This window comes from Mauremys mutica, chromosome 1 (genome assembly GCF_020497125.1).
Source record: "Mauremys mutica isolate MM-2020 ecotype Southern chromosome 1, ASM2049712v1, whole genome shotgun sequence".
Taxonomy (NCBI): Eukaryota; Metazoa; Chordata; order Testudines; family Geoemydidae; genus Mauremys; species Mauremys mutica.
Window position 1 is genome coordinate 25,887,832 of NC_059072.1, and position 13,134 is coordinate 25,900,965.

Consider the following 13,134-nt stretch of genomic DNA (forward strand, 5'->3'; position numbering starts at 1 on the left):
AGGCACAGAAATGTAGATTATGAGCATTCTCAGAGTTTAATTGAAGGAAGTGGGGAGTTGAATTTAAAAAAAAACAAGCAAACGAAGTTCCTATTTGCACAAGTGTTATTCAGCTGTTTAAGTTAAATGTGTTGACAAAAACAACATAATCCAAATAAAAATAACTTCCATCTTCAATTATGTTTCATTTTCTCTTTACCTGAGACACCATCATCTTGCTACCTCTCAAGTCATCACAACTGATTCTGGGGAAAACAAGACCTGAATTTCAAATGTAAAAACAAGCAGGAAAAAAAATAAACCCCTTAGACTGTTTATACAACATAAAGAGGACAAAAGGGCACAAACCCCAGTTTTCCTTCTTCGTATGGCACTTTTAAGGATGGGGTATTTTGGTTACATCTCTGTACACATGGGAAGGCAAGCAGTAGGATTGTGTATAAATTGGAGTCTGCAGAACTGGGATTGGAGAAGCTATAAAGAGGAGAGTGCAGTAGGTAAGGTGAGGGATGAGATCATGGATGAGGGTTTCAGCAGAAGTGGAGCTGAAGCATATCTGGGAAATGTTGTGAAGGTAGCAATAGGCATTTTGCAGATATACAGCAGAAGTACGAGAAGTTAGAAGAGTTCAGGGTGTGAGGACACACCAAGAATGTTATTACAGTATTTTTACATGTGAATTGTTATAGATATTCATGACGTTTTTTAAAATACTGAAAAAGAGACAGTTCTTGCCGTAAGAGGATAAAATACATTTAGTCACCATCACACATTTGGGGCAACACACGATCTCCTCTTCTAAGGGTGCTCAGGAAGAGACTAGGTGCCTCGGGTGCCTCATCAATAATCCCTTGCTGAGGTCTGCAGTATGCAGATTGCTTGCATCATCCTTTAGGGTGGGGCAGCCTGCTCTCTCTAGATGCATCTGGACCACCATGAGTCTGCGGGGGAGGCAGGTGAAGGGTCCTGAATCTACCTGTCCAACCCTCCCTGCCCTGTTGGACAACATGCACTCTTGGGAAGCAGAAAGAGCAGCCCTTGTTCACCATCAAATGCAGGGTCTGCAGCTGTCCCCGGCCCTTGCACAGAGTGTGCAATTTAGCAAGGATGAAGGGGATTTTCCATCACTTGGACTCTTAAAATAAGATTGGGTGTCTCTTTCTAAAAGATATGCTCTAGGTCAGCCAGAAGTTATGGGCTTGATACAGGAAGTATCAGCCTGTGTTATGCAGGAGGTCAGACTAGATCAGTGGTTCTTAATCTGGGGTCAGCACCCCAAAGTGGGTCATGACACTGTTTTAATGGGGTCTCCAGGACTGGCTTAGACTTGCTGGAGCCCAGGGCCAAAGCCCAAGCCCGAGGGCTTCAGCCCTGGGTGGCAGGGCTCAGGTTACAGGCCCCCTGCCTGGGGCTGAAGCCTTTGGGCTTCGGCTTTGGCCCTCTGGCCTGGGGAGGTGGGGCTTTGGCTTTGCCCCATCGCGGGGTGGCGGGGCTTGGGTGCACTAGGGCTTGGGTCCCCACTCCTGGTGTCTGGTAGTAATTTTTGTTGTCAGAAGGGGTGCAATGAAGTTTGAGAACCCCTGGACTAGATTATCATAGTTGTCTATTCTGACCTTAAAATCTAATTTAATAGTGGAGGAAGTTAGCATAGTTGCAGGACTTTCACCATTGACACTCACGGTATGAGTGCAGGAACTGAAAGCAGATGGTAGGGATGAGCCCAGGCTGCTGTTTCTACCAAAACAATCACATACTTGAAAATGGAATGAATTGTAATACTCTAATTTACTTTACAGGGCACTGTGATCCAGTGTATTAAACAGCTGACTCAGAGACAGAAAACTTTATTCCATTTCTGACTCTGCCCACCCTCACCTTGTGCACGTCACTTAGTCTCTCTAGAGGCCTGAGCCAAAACCATTGAAGTAAACAGGAGGGGTTTTTTTCTTCATTGACTTCTGTGGGATTTGGATCAAGCCCTATGTCTCACTATCCTTGTGTGTAAAATGTGGATAAGAATTCCTACCTGCGGGTGTAAATCACGTAGGCCCCTGAGCCAGCACTACAAACTGTGTGGGAGGACATCTTCATCCATGCAGCTCTCCCTTGACATGAGTGGGGTTTTATGTAGATGGGATCTACCCGTACAATTTTCAGCAAAGGATCAGGGCCTTAGAGAACTATAGACAAAAAAACTGGATGCAAGTGCCAAGTATTATTTTCTTCATTCAGTCAGGGACTGCTATAATCCTTGTAATATAATTGAAAAGAACAGTTTATAAAACTCGTGGGAGTTTAGAGGTGATTAATAAACCCTCGGTGATTATACATCTACAATTATAGTAAATACTTGCCTCTAGGGCTCAAATTGTAATTGAAAAACAAAAGACGAGGTATAAATGGTGTGACTGGTAGAAAGCCAAGAACGGAAACAATGGCATATTCTTGCAGAAAATTGTGGGAAAGTCACAAAGCAAAGCTGAGATTTGGCATAGCATACATCTGGCAGGAAGTTCTAAAAGTGTTCTGGTTTAATTATTATCCCTGACTGGCACAAAATGTTGCAAAATAAAATAAATACATTACATAATGTAAAGGGTAGCCATGTCAAGATAAACAGACTATCAGTGTGATTGATAGCCATATATGGGTTAATATAATCACATGCAGCACTGCAATCATTGTCTGTGTGGTAACTGAAGTCAGTCAGAAAGTAGGAACCAATAATCTGAATTTGCTGAACCTACTTAATGGATTACATGGATTCCTAACCCTCTCCATTTGTTTGGCACACATTGTAGCTTATCAGATACAAAAAAAAGGCAAAGTAGGAGCATGGCTACCCTTGCAGATGTAGAGCGCTTTGAGTTAAACCAGCCTTCGGAGAGTGCAGTAGGGAAAGCGCTGCAGTCTGTCCACACTGACAGCTGCAAGCGCACCGGCATGGCCACAATTTGCGGCACTTATAACGGCATTGGGAGTGGTGAATTATGGGCAGCTATCCCACAGAGCACCTCTTCCCATTCTGGCCACTGGCGCTCTCTGTATGGGAAGCTGGACCTGGCTGAAGACAGCATCGCTGCAGTTATATCTGTGTGCTGTACCCTCCATAACATTTGTGAAGGGAAGGGTGAAAGATTCCCCCAGACATGGACCTTGGAGGTTCAACAGCTGGAGGCTGAATTTGAGCAGCCAGAGAGCAGGGCTATTAGAGGGGCCCAGTGCGGGGCTGCAAGGATTAGGCATGTTTTGAGGGAGCAGTTTGAGGCTGAAAGCCACCAGTAATGTCTGATGCCCTGCACAGGAGTGAAGTGCAGTGGTTCTAATGTTAGTAGGAATCTGTGTTTGCTACGCTGACTTGCAGTGCCTGTTGTTCTCCTGGGCTAAGGTATTTTTTACTTTATGCACTAATAAAGAATGTTTTCAAAGCCAAAAAAATCCATTTATTGAAAAGAAACACAACTGCTTGGGAAACAGAAAGGCAAGGGCGGCTCCAGGCCCCAGCACGCCAAGTGCGTGCTTGGGGCGGCAAACCGCGGGGGGCGCTCTGCTGGTGCCGCGAGGGCGGCAGGCAGGCTGCCTTCAGCGGCTTGCCTGCGGAGGGTCCGAAAGCAGCCTGCCTGCCGTGCTTGGGGAGGCAAAATGCCTAGAGCTGCCCCTGCAGAAAGGGCAAGGAGGTGAGGTGGGGACGGTACAATCACAGATTTGCATATGTCCTGTTATACTCAGCCTTCCTGTCTGGAGTGCTGTGCAATGAGTGCTGCACTTCAGGATGGCTATACTGCATGGTGATGGGGGTTGAGTGCAGTGGGTAAGGGTTGTAGTTTTCAGGGCTGAGTGGTGAAGCTACAGGTGTTGAAGGCACCTGGTTGCGATAAGTACCCAGATGTTGAGGAAAGTGGGTTGGAGGCGACATGGGGGCACAAGGGAAAAAGAGTTTTGGGACAAGGGCTGCGGGGGGCGGGGGGGGGCTTGGTAGTGCTCCACCTGCATGCCTATGAGCACCTGGATTGACTCCGCTTGGCACTCCATGATGCTTATCAGCCGATCCGTGCTTTGCTGCCAGAGCTCTGCGCTTTTCTGCCGGCGATCTGAATTCTGCTGGTGGATCCTCCTTTTACTCTCCCTCCACTCCTGCACTTTTAGATTCTCGTTAAGTGACTGCTGCATTACTTCATGCAGCATGTCGTCTTTGCTTCTACATGGCCTCTTTCTGAGTCTTTGCAGTCTCTCGGCCGGTGATAATCCATCAGAAGGAGATTTATGAGAGCCAGACTGAAGGGGAAACATAATAATATCACCCTGATTCAGTGCTATACTCTGATAAGACAGTGATGAAGTAAAGGACAAATTCTACCTTACACTACAGGCAGGGTTAGAGAGAGTACCACTCCACGACCTAACTGTCATCATGGGAGACCTGAATGCCAAGGTTGGTAAGGATAACACACAACAACAGAGCAATGGGAAGACATGGGTGTGGCACTATGAATGAAAATGGAGAAAGGTTTGTTGATTTCTGTAATGTGAATGACCTAATCATTGGCGGAACCCTATTTGAACACCGTGAAATTCACAGGCTGACATGGTGTTCTCCAAATGGCAGAGATAAGAACCAGATTTGCCATTGATCATGATATGGTCAATGGCGACTTTCACTGACAGATGTGAAAGTCAGAAGGGGTGCAGATGTTCGCAGCAACCACCACCTTATGACAGCCTCCATCAAGCTAAAACTGGGAAGTGTGGGTCCACCAAACAAGGGACATAGACCGTATGATATTGACAAGCTAAAGTCCCTTGAAACAGAAAGCCTTCATTCTGCAGTTAAATAACAGGTTTCATGCACTTGCAGACCTGGATGAAGAGGAGGGGAATGCAGATGAGGAGATCAACAAGAAGTGGAACAAAATAACAGCAATTTATAAACAGAGCAATGAAGTCTGTCTAGGCTACAGGTAGAAGAGAAGGAAGGAGTGGGTTACACACAGCACGTGAAACACCATAGAAACCAGATGAGCCCGGAAGAAAAAAGTTTTAGACACAGAATTCCAGAAGCTAAAGGACAAATACCATGAGCAGTATAGCAAGGCACACCGAGAGGTCAAATGCCTTGTGAGAGCGGACAAACGGCATTATATTGATAATCTGGCAACACAAGCAGAGGATGCAGCTGCTTGCGGTGAACAAGGGACTCTCTACAAAATCACGTGGCTTATCAGTGGTTAACGGCAGACAACAACAAACACTCATCAAGAACAAACAAGGACACCTACTAACAACTGAAAAAGAACAAGAAATGCACTGGATAGAGCATTTAAAAGAATTGCTGACCAGGGAACCACCTAAAGAGGAAGCAAACATCTAGGAGTCAGAAGATCTTGATATCAACACAGACACCCCAACTAAGGAAGAGATCATTCAAGCCATCAAATCCTTAAAAAATGGGAAAGCTCCTGGCTAGAGTAACTTGAATGCAGAATTGTTCAAGGTAAATCCTAAATTAGCAGCATCTATCCTGGCCCCTCCGTTTACATCAGTTTGGTAAAGGGGAAAAGTGCTAGATGAGTGGACCAATGGGGTTATAGTGAAGATACCATAGAAAGGAACTCTCAGTGATTGTAATAACTGGCGTGGCATCACACTTTTATCTGTGCCAAGCAAAGTATTGTGTAAGATCATAGTCCAGTGTACATCAGAGGCAGTTGATAGCGTTCTCAGAAAAGAGCAAGCTGGTTTTTAGAAAGGACATGGATGCACAGACCAGATCTTCACTCTACGAAACATAATAGAACAGTGCTTAGAATGGCAACGGCAACTCTACATGAATTTTATAGACTTTGAAAGGTTTTCACAGGACCAGCCTATGGCACGTTCTGTGGGCATATGGAATTCCTTTCTGTATAATCAACATCATCAAAAGCTTCTATTTCAACTTTACATGCAGTGTTGATCACAATGAGCTCAGTTTTGAAGTCAAAACAGGACTATGTCAGGGGTGTGTCATGTCTGCAGTCCTCTTCAACATTGCCATTGACTGGGCAATGTGGCGTACAACAGAAGACATGCCAAGAGGTATTAAATGAACACTCTTCTCATCCCTTGAAGACCTGAACTTTGCAGATGATGTCACTCTCCTATCATATACCCAACACCATATACAAGAAAAAACAACTCGACTCAACGAATTCAGCCAGCAAATTGGATTGAAAATCAACCACAATAAGACAGCTATCATGACCTTTAATATTGCCTCACCATCACCAGTGCAGATAGAGGATTATGTTCTCACCAATGTAGAAACATTCACATACTTGGGCAGCACCATCAGCCAGGATGCTGGAACAAGCCAGGACATCCAGAACAAAATCAATAAAGCCAGGAACACCTTCAGGAGCTTAAATACAGTCTGGAAATCATCAAAATACACCACCAAAACCAAACTCAAGATTTATCAGAGTTGAGTACTTTATAGTGCAGAATACTGAGAAAGTATGACATGTCCAAACTGTCTTCATTCCATACAACCTGCCTCAGAAAAATCCCCTGTATCTTTTGGCCCAGAACTATCTCAAACCAAGATCTGTTGACACAGTGCAGCCAAGAGGATCTGAGCACCATCATTGCCAGGAGGCACTGGAGATGGACTGGTCATGTGCTTCGGATGGAAACTGATTCCATCAGCAGAGTAGCAATAAGATGGACACCTGAAGGCAAGCGAAAATGAGACTGCCCGAAAATAACATGGCGAAGAGCTGTGGAAGCCGAGCTGAAAAACCTGGGGCACAGCTGGGGAACCATTGAAAGACTTGCCAGAAACAGACAGGAGTGGAGGAGCCTCGTCACTGCCCTAAATGCCAGAGGCATAATAGGAACATGACTATGATGATGATTCCTTTTAATCCTATTGTGGGGGCTGTAAATCCCATCACATCATCTATTACCTATAGGATACAACTAATGTTATAAGTAGACTACCAGGACTGCTATAGCTAAGTATTGGCTAACCACTTGGATCAAAAAAGGGTAACATTATTAACAAAAGCCCAGGGCTGCCCAGAGGATTCAGGGGGCCTGGGGCTAAGCAATTTTGGGGGCCCCTTCCATAAAAAAAATTGCAATACTATACAATACTATATTCTCATGTGGGCCCCTGCGGGGCCCGGGGCAAATTGCCCCACTTGCTCCCCCCCACGGGCGGCCTTGGGAAAAATAAACCTTCCGCATCTCAGCACAAACCCAGTTTTGAGAAAACTTCTTTACAAAGTATCACAAGTTCTCAGCATCAGCTAGTGCTAAAAGGCACTAAAGCTCATTAAAAGAGTTGGACAAATATTTTCCATCAAAACTTTTTTTGGATCGAAAACTAGGGGTTTTTAAAAAGCAGAAAAAAATCACGGACAATGTCTGCTTTCCTTCAAAATTTGTTGTGGGTTTTTTAATTGAAAAGCTGAAATTAGTCTGCCAAAACCTGAATATGGTTTGGGGTTTCAGAAGTGTGGGGCCAAATATTTGCTGCTTGCTGTGTTTGATTATTTAAAGAAACAATAAAAAAATTCTGCTTAAAAAAAATCCAAAACTTTTGGACCACCTCAGCTTGTGACCAAATGCCTGAGCCCATCCAGTCAGAGATTTTTCCAGGTTTCTGATACTCTGCTGGCTTCCTTGACTCATATCTGTCTCCATAACTTTGGGTTAATTTAGCTTAGAACATAAGAACAGCCATGCTGGGTCAAACCAAAGGTCCATCCAGCCCAGTATCCTGTCTACCGACAATCCTGGCTAATAGTCATTAATGGACTTAACCTCCATGCATTTATCTGTTTCCTAGGGACTGGCTCCATGGGGTCCCTCACAAACTGGAGGCGGTTACTGTGGGTTTGTCTTTAGTATAGCTTATGTACATACTCCACGAACTGAGCATTTGAGCTTGTCCAGAATCTGGGATGAGCCTATGTTGTGAAAACTGAAATGCTCAAAATAGCACATTCATGTGAATGGACACAGGGTGCTAAAATTAAATTAACCCAGGGGTTCTCAAACTGGGGGTCGGGACCCCTCAGGGGGTCACGAGGTTATTACTGGGGGTCGTGAGCTGTCAGCCTCCACCTCAAACCCCGCTTTGCCTCCAGCATTTATAATAGTGTTAAATATATAAAAAAGTGTTTTCAATTTATAAGGGGGGGGTCACACTCAGAGGTTTGCTATGTGAAAGGGGTGGCCAGTACAAAAGTTTGAGAACCACTGAATTAACCCCTCTGAAGCCTCAGGAAATGCAGAGGAGGGGGGTCTCCCTTGGTAGGGTTGGGAAGGAGGTAGGTGGTGTAGAATATTGCTCGTCTCATGTGATCCCTCCCCCAGTGGCTAATTTTAAATGAAGCTACCCGCCCCTGACCTGAATCTCCCTATGGCACTGAAATTAAATATACACTATAATTTGGCATTTGAGAAGTGAAAGGGATGGTAGCCCTAATGGAAAAGCTAACAGCTTGGCTCTTCTGCAAGCCTCAAACTGCTGAATGAGCTTTAGGGTAGGGAAGGCTGTGCCTCCCAAACAGCCTGGCCCTGCCCCCATCCGATCCCCACCCACTTCCTGCCCCTTGACTGCCCGCCCCCCTCAGAATCCCCGACCCATCCTGATCCTAGTTCCCTCACCGTCCCCCAGAGACCCCCCCAAACCACCACCCTGGGACCCCACCCCTGCTCCCTGTCCCCTGACTTCCCTGACCCCTATCCACCAGCCCCCGCTGAGTCCTGACAGACCCCCAGAATGCCCACAATCCAACCCCCTCCCATTCCCTGTCCTCTGCCCCCGCCCCCCAACCTCTGCCCCCTCCCTGTCCCCTGATTGTCCCCAGGACTCCCTGCCCCTTATCCAACCCCCCTGTCCCCGGCCCCTTGCCCACAGTGCCCCCCTCACCCAGAGCTTCAGTGCACTGCATCCAGGAGTGTCCCTGAACAGCAGTGCAGTGTGGCTCTGGCGGGGCTCCTGAGCTCCTCCCCGCTCAGAGCCACGTGGTAAGGGGGCGGGGCTACGAGCTCTAGTGGGGCCTGAACTCCCTCCGCTCAGCATGGAGCTCGCAGCCCCGCCCCCTTAGCACATGGCTCTGAACGGGGAGGAGCTCAAGAGCCCCGCTGGAGCCACTCTGCAGCTCTTCAGGGATGCCCCTGCATGCCCCTGAGGCTCTGGGAGAGGGCAGAGGCGGGGTCGGGCTGGGAAGGGAGCCTTGGCTGTTCTCGTGGGGGCCCCTGCGGAGCCCGGGGCCTGGGGCAAATTGCCCCACTTGCTCCCCAATCTGGGCGGCCCTGCAAACCCTGTTGGCTGCAGTTCACACTTCAACAATCCACCGAAAGGCAAATGAGGAGAAATGGAGATTGGGCTCTGAGACTGAGAATGCAGAGCTTAAGAAATGGGATAGAGAGATAAGATTTTAAGAGAAGCGACAAGACCTTGCCGAAATGTCTTGTTTGTCTGGATATAGGACTAGTACTGTACTATACATTTACTCAACTGGGAGGTTGTTATAACTGGCATTAACAGCCTTTACATCCAAGGGAAGTCCTGTCTTCATTATAGAATCTTTCAGGAAAGGATGCTGACTGCACTGCTGTTGAGCATCCTTTACTGGCTGAACAGAGGAAAAAAAGAATAATGTCTGTCTTGAGGAAGACTGTGGTCCAAATTCTGATCTCATATTAGTGTAAATCATGAGTAACTTGATTGGAGATACTACTAGGGACAATGTGTTTCTTTTCTGGAGGGAAACGTTCCTGTAAAGGGATTAGTGATCGGCTCCTAAAAATGCTGCTTTGCATGTGCTTGGAAGGATCGACATCAACTCTCAAAATTAGAATAACCACACAGAATTATGCACCAAAATGTTACTCCAGATAGAAAAGAGCACTTTACAAGGACACCCCCTTGAAGAAAGCTCATTTTACAGGGATTGTTTTACAGCAAGCCCTGAAAATACCATGGGGAAATCTATTTGTTTTTATGAAACATATGAATTTCCTCATGGTGATTTCTTATTCAGCTACTGCATCAACATGAGTCTTTTCATTTCCCTCTTTTTTTCTTAGGAAAGGAACTACTTCTATTTATAAGCCTGATTAAAGCCCTAGCATCTCAGGTACTGAGTTGTTTGGTGCTTAATATGACAGGTCTCTTTTTATTATGTGGCTTGCTAATATCCATGAGAAAAAAAAAGGAGGGTGAAGACAGTGCAGTTTAATACTCCCTAAAGGAAATTCCTAATCACCAACTTCAAAAGAGAAAGCTCTGTTAATGAGTAACAGAAATGGCATTATAGGCTGAGTCAACAGTCTTCATCTTTTACTTAACCAGACTTTCTTATAACACAAGAGTACAATGGATCAGTGTCAATGGCCTATAAGCCTATGCAGTTGCTGCCCTGTGATTAACCATGGGAAAGAAAAACTATTTGCAATTTAATTATCTGGAGGACAACCTATAAATAGAAAATTGAATTAACTGGAGGCTAATGAACAGCTGTGCAAAGAAATGTAAAGTTATACAACACAATTTCCATAAAGCATAAATGATTTATACATTCAGTAGACCACTTTATTCACATACAACTCTTCTGCAAGAAACTCTCATTTGTTCAACCTGTGTTTTTTAGACTCATTTGAACATTGCTTGCTTTGCTCAGTTCAAGGCAATTCAGGTAGAGGTATTTCACCATACTTATTAAGTACAATGTAGGTGGGATGGCTCAGTGGTTTGAGCATTCACCTGCTAAATCCTGGGTTGTAAATTCAGTCCTCAAGGGGGCCACTTAAGAATCTGGGGCAAAATCAGTACTTGGTACTGCTAGTGAAGGCAGGGGGATGGACTTGATGACCTTTTTAAGGTCCCCTCCAGTTCTAGGAGATAGAATATGCATCTGGCGAAGTGGGTATTCACCCACGAAAGCTCATGCTCCAATACATCTGTTAGTCTATAAGGTGCCACAGGTTCTTTGCTGCTTTTACAGATCAGACTAACACGGCTACCCCTCTGATACTATCTCCATTATATTTATTTATTATTTATATCATTTGTGGCAAATTACCAGCACTACTATGATTGGTCCCGCACTTTCTCTTCTTGTGGGGATGTTCAGTGTGCCATTTCTCACCCCTGATCTGGGGGTATTAACTGTCCCACTAGTATCCCAGAGAAAGGGGTTGGAGAGGGAGGGACCTGGGCCCACCCTCTACTCCAGGTCCTAGCCCAGGGGCCCTAGGGATAGGAGCAAACCACTTGAACCTGTGATTCCTTCCCCTGGGCTACTTCCCTCTCCGGCCCTTCAGCTTGTGGGGCTTCCTGCCCTCTCTCTGCTTGGGCAAGGTTTCTCCCAACGCTTTGTGTCTGTGGAGTCCCTCAGCTCTGTACAAGCCAGGTTTCCCTTTACCTAGGGTCTTGGTCTTCTGGCCCGCCACAGCACTTTTCCAAACTCTCCTCTGCATCCTTCCAAACTGCTCTCTGCTCCAACACCAAACCACTTTGCTTCAACTCTTCCAACTGTCTGATTGAAGCAGGGGGGCGTTTATCAGGTGACTGGCTTCAGGTGCTCTAATTGGCTTAATTGGCTTCAGGTGGTCTAATTAAACTGTAGTAGCCTCTCTTCCCTCTACAGGGAATAAGGCTTTCATCATCCTGGAGCTTACATATCTCCCATCTATCACTCTCCTGCTGCCCTCTGGCCATGCTGTATCACACATTGCTTTAATAATATATAGCAGATTGCTGTGTTATTGTAACTGTATTGGTCCTATGATATGAGAGAGACACGGTGGGTGAGGTAGTATCTTTTACTGGAGCAACTTCTGTTGGTGAAAAAGCCTCTTTCACCAATGACAGTTGATCCAATAAAATATATTATCTCATCCACCTTGTCTCTCTCATATCCTGGGTTGTAAGTAAACATCCATCATGGTGACCATATAAAAAGCAAAGATACAAAGAGATTAAAAATTTTTATAAAGTAATGTTAAAATTATATAATACACAGGTTAAGGAACGCATGTCTGTACATCTGGGTATAGTGCTTAGATTATCCAAAGTACAAAATTAATAAACAGTAGTTTAGCCAAAGGGAATTTAAATCTTTAGTGCATTTACTGGGTGCGGTCTTCAGCATTTTTCTGTTCTTTTTGGCTGACCAGTGCTGTTTTGATTCAGTGCTGCACTCTGGGGTGATATTAACCTGTCACCCCCACAGGATTAAATCTCTGGCTTTACTGTGGGGCAGTATGTCTTGCTGATAAGAACTTTATTTTTATTTTGGAAGAAACTTCTTTAGATAGTTACAAAATTTAAAGAAAAATCCTCTGTATTTGATCATAATTTGCCAATATCGAGACTGCTGTTCTAGTTTACAGTTAATGTATTTATAGCAGTTCTAGTCTGTGAGCCAATCCCCAGATTTGAACGTTTGGGTATGCATGTTTGTGTTCTCTGGTATGCTTTGCAAGAGCTAATTTTGATTCTATTAGGAGTCTTGTTACATACTGAAGAGCTGAAATCACTGATACCTAGGTCTAAGCATTAGACCTACTTTGGGCTAGCGGTTCTGATGCACCAGCACTGATGCTCTCCTACTAATGGCTGAAATCACTGAGAGCTGTGTTAAGTGGGGGAGGGGGAGTGGGATGGCTGGCAGAGAGGAGTGGAACATAAGAACGGCCGTTCTGGGTCTGACCAAAGGTCCATCTAGCCCAGTATCCTGTCTACTGACAGTGGCCAGTGCCAGGTGCCCCAGAGGGAGTGAACTTAACAGGTAATGATCAAGTGATCTCTCCCCTGCCATCCATCTCCACCCTCTGACAAACAGAGGCTAGGGACACCCATTCCTTACCCATCTTGGCCAATAGCCATTAATGGACTTAACCTCCATGAATTTATCCAGTTCTCTTTTTAACGCTGTTATAGTCCTAGCCTTCAAAACCTCCTCAGGCACAGAGTTCCACAAGTTGACTGTGCGCTGTGTGAAGAACTTCTTTTTATTTGTTTTAAACCTACTGCCCATTAATTTCATTTGGTGGCTCCTAGTTCTTGTATTATGGGAACAAGTAAATAACTTTTCCTTATTTACTTTCTCCACATCACTCATGATTTTATATACC

At 45.2% G+C, this 13,134-nt stretch overlaps 1 protein-coding gene across 1 annotated transcript in view; it reads right to left on the reverse strand.

Annotated features, from left to right (window-relative positions):
• The window catches only part of NAPEPLD (N-acyl phosphatidylethanolamine phospholipase D), a 53,317-nt gene extending 41,801 nt beyond the window's left edge, over positions 1-11,516 (reverse strand). The window contains exon 1 of the mRNA XM_045029820.1: positions 11,421-11,516. The gene's annotated coding sequence lies outside the window, so the exon portion shown is untranslated. The remainder of the gene's footprint in view (positions 1-11,420) is intronic.
• Positions 11,517-13,134: the final 1,618 nt, after the last annotated feature.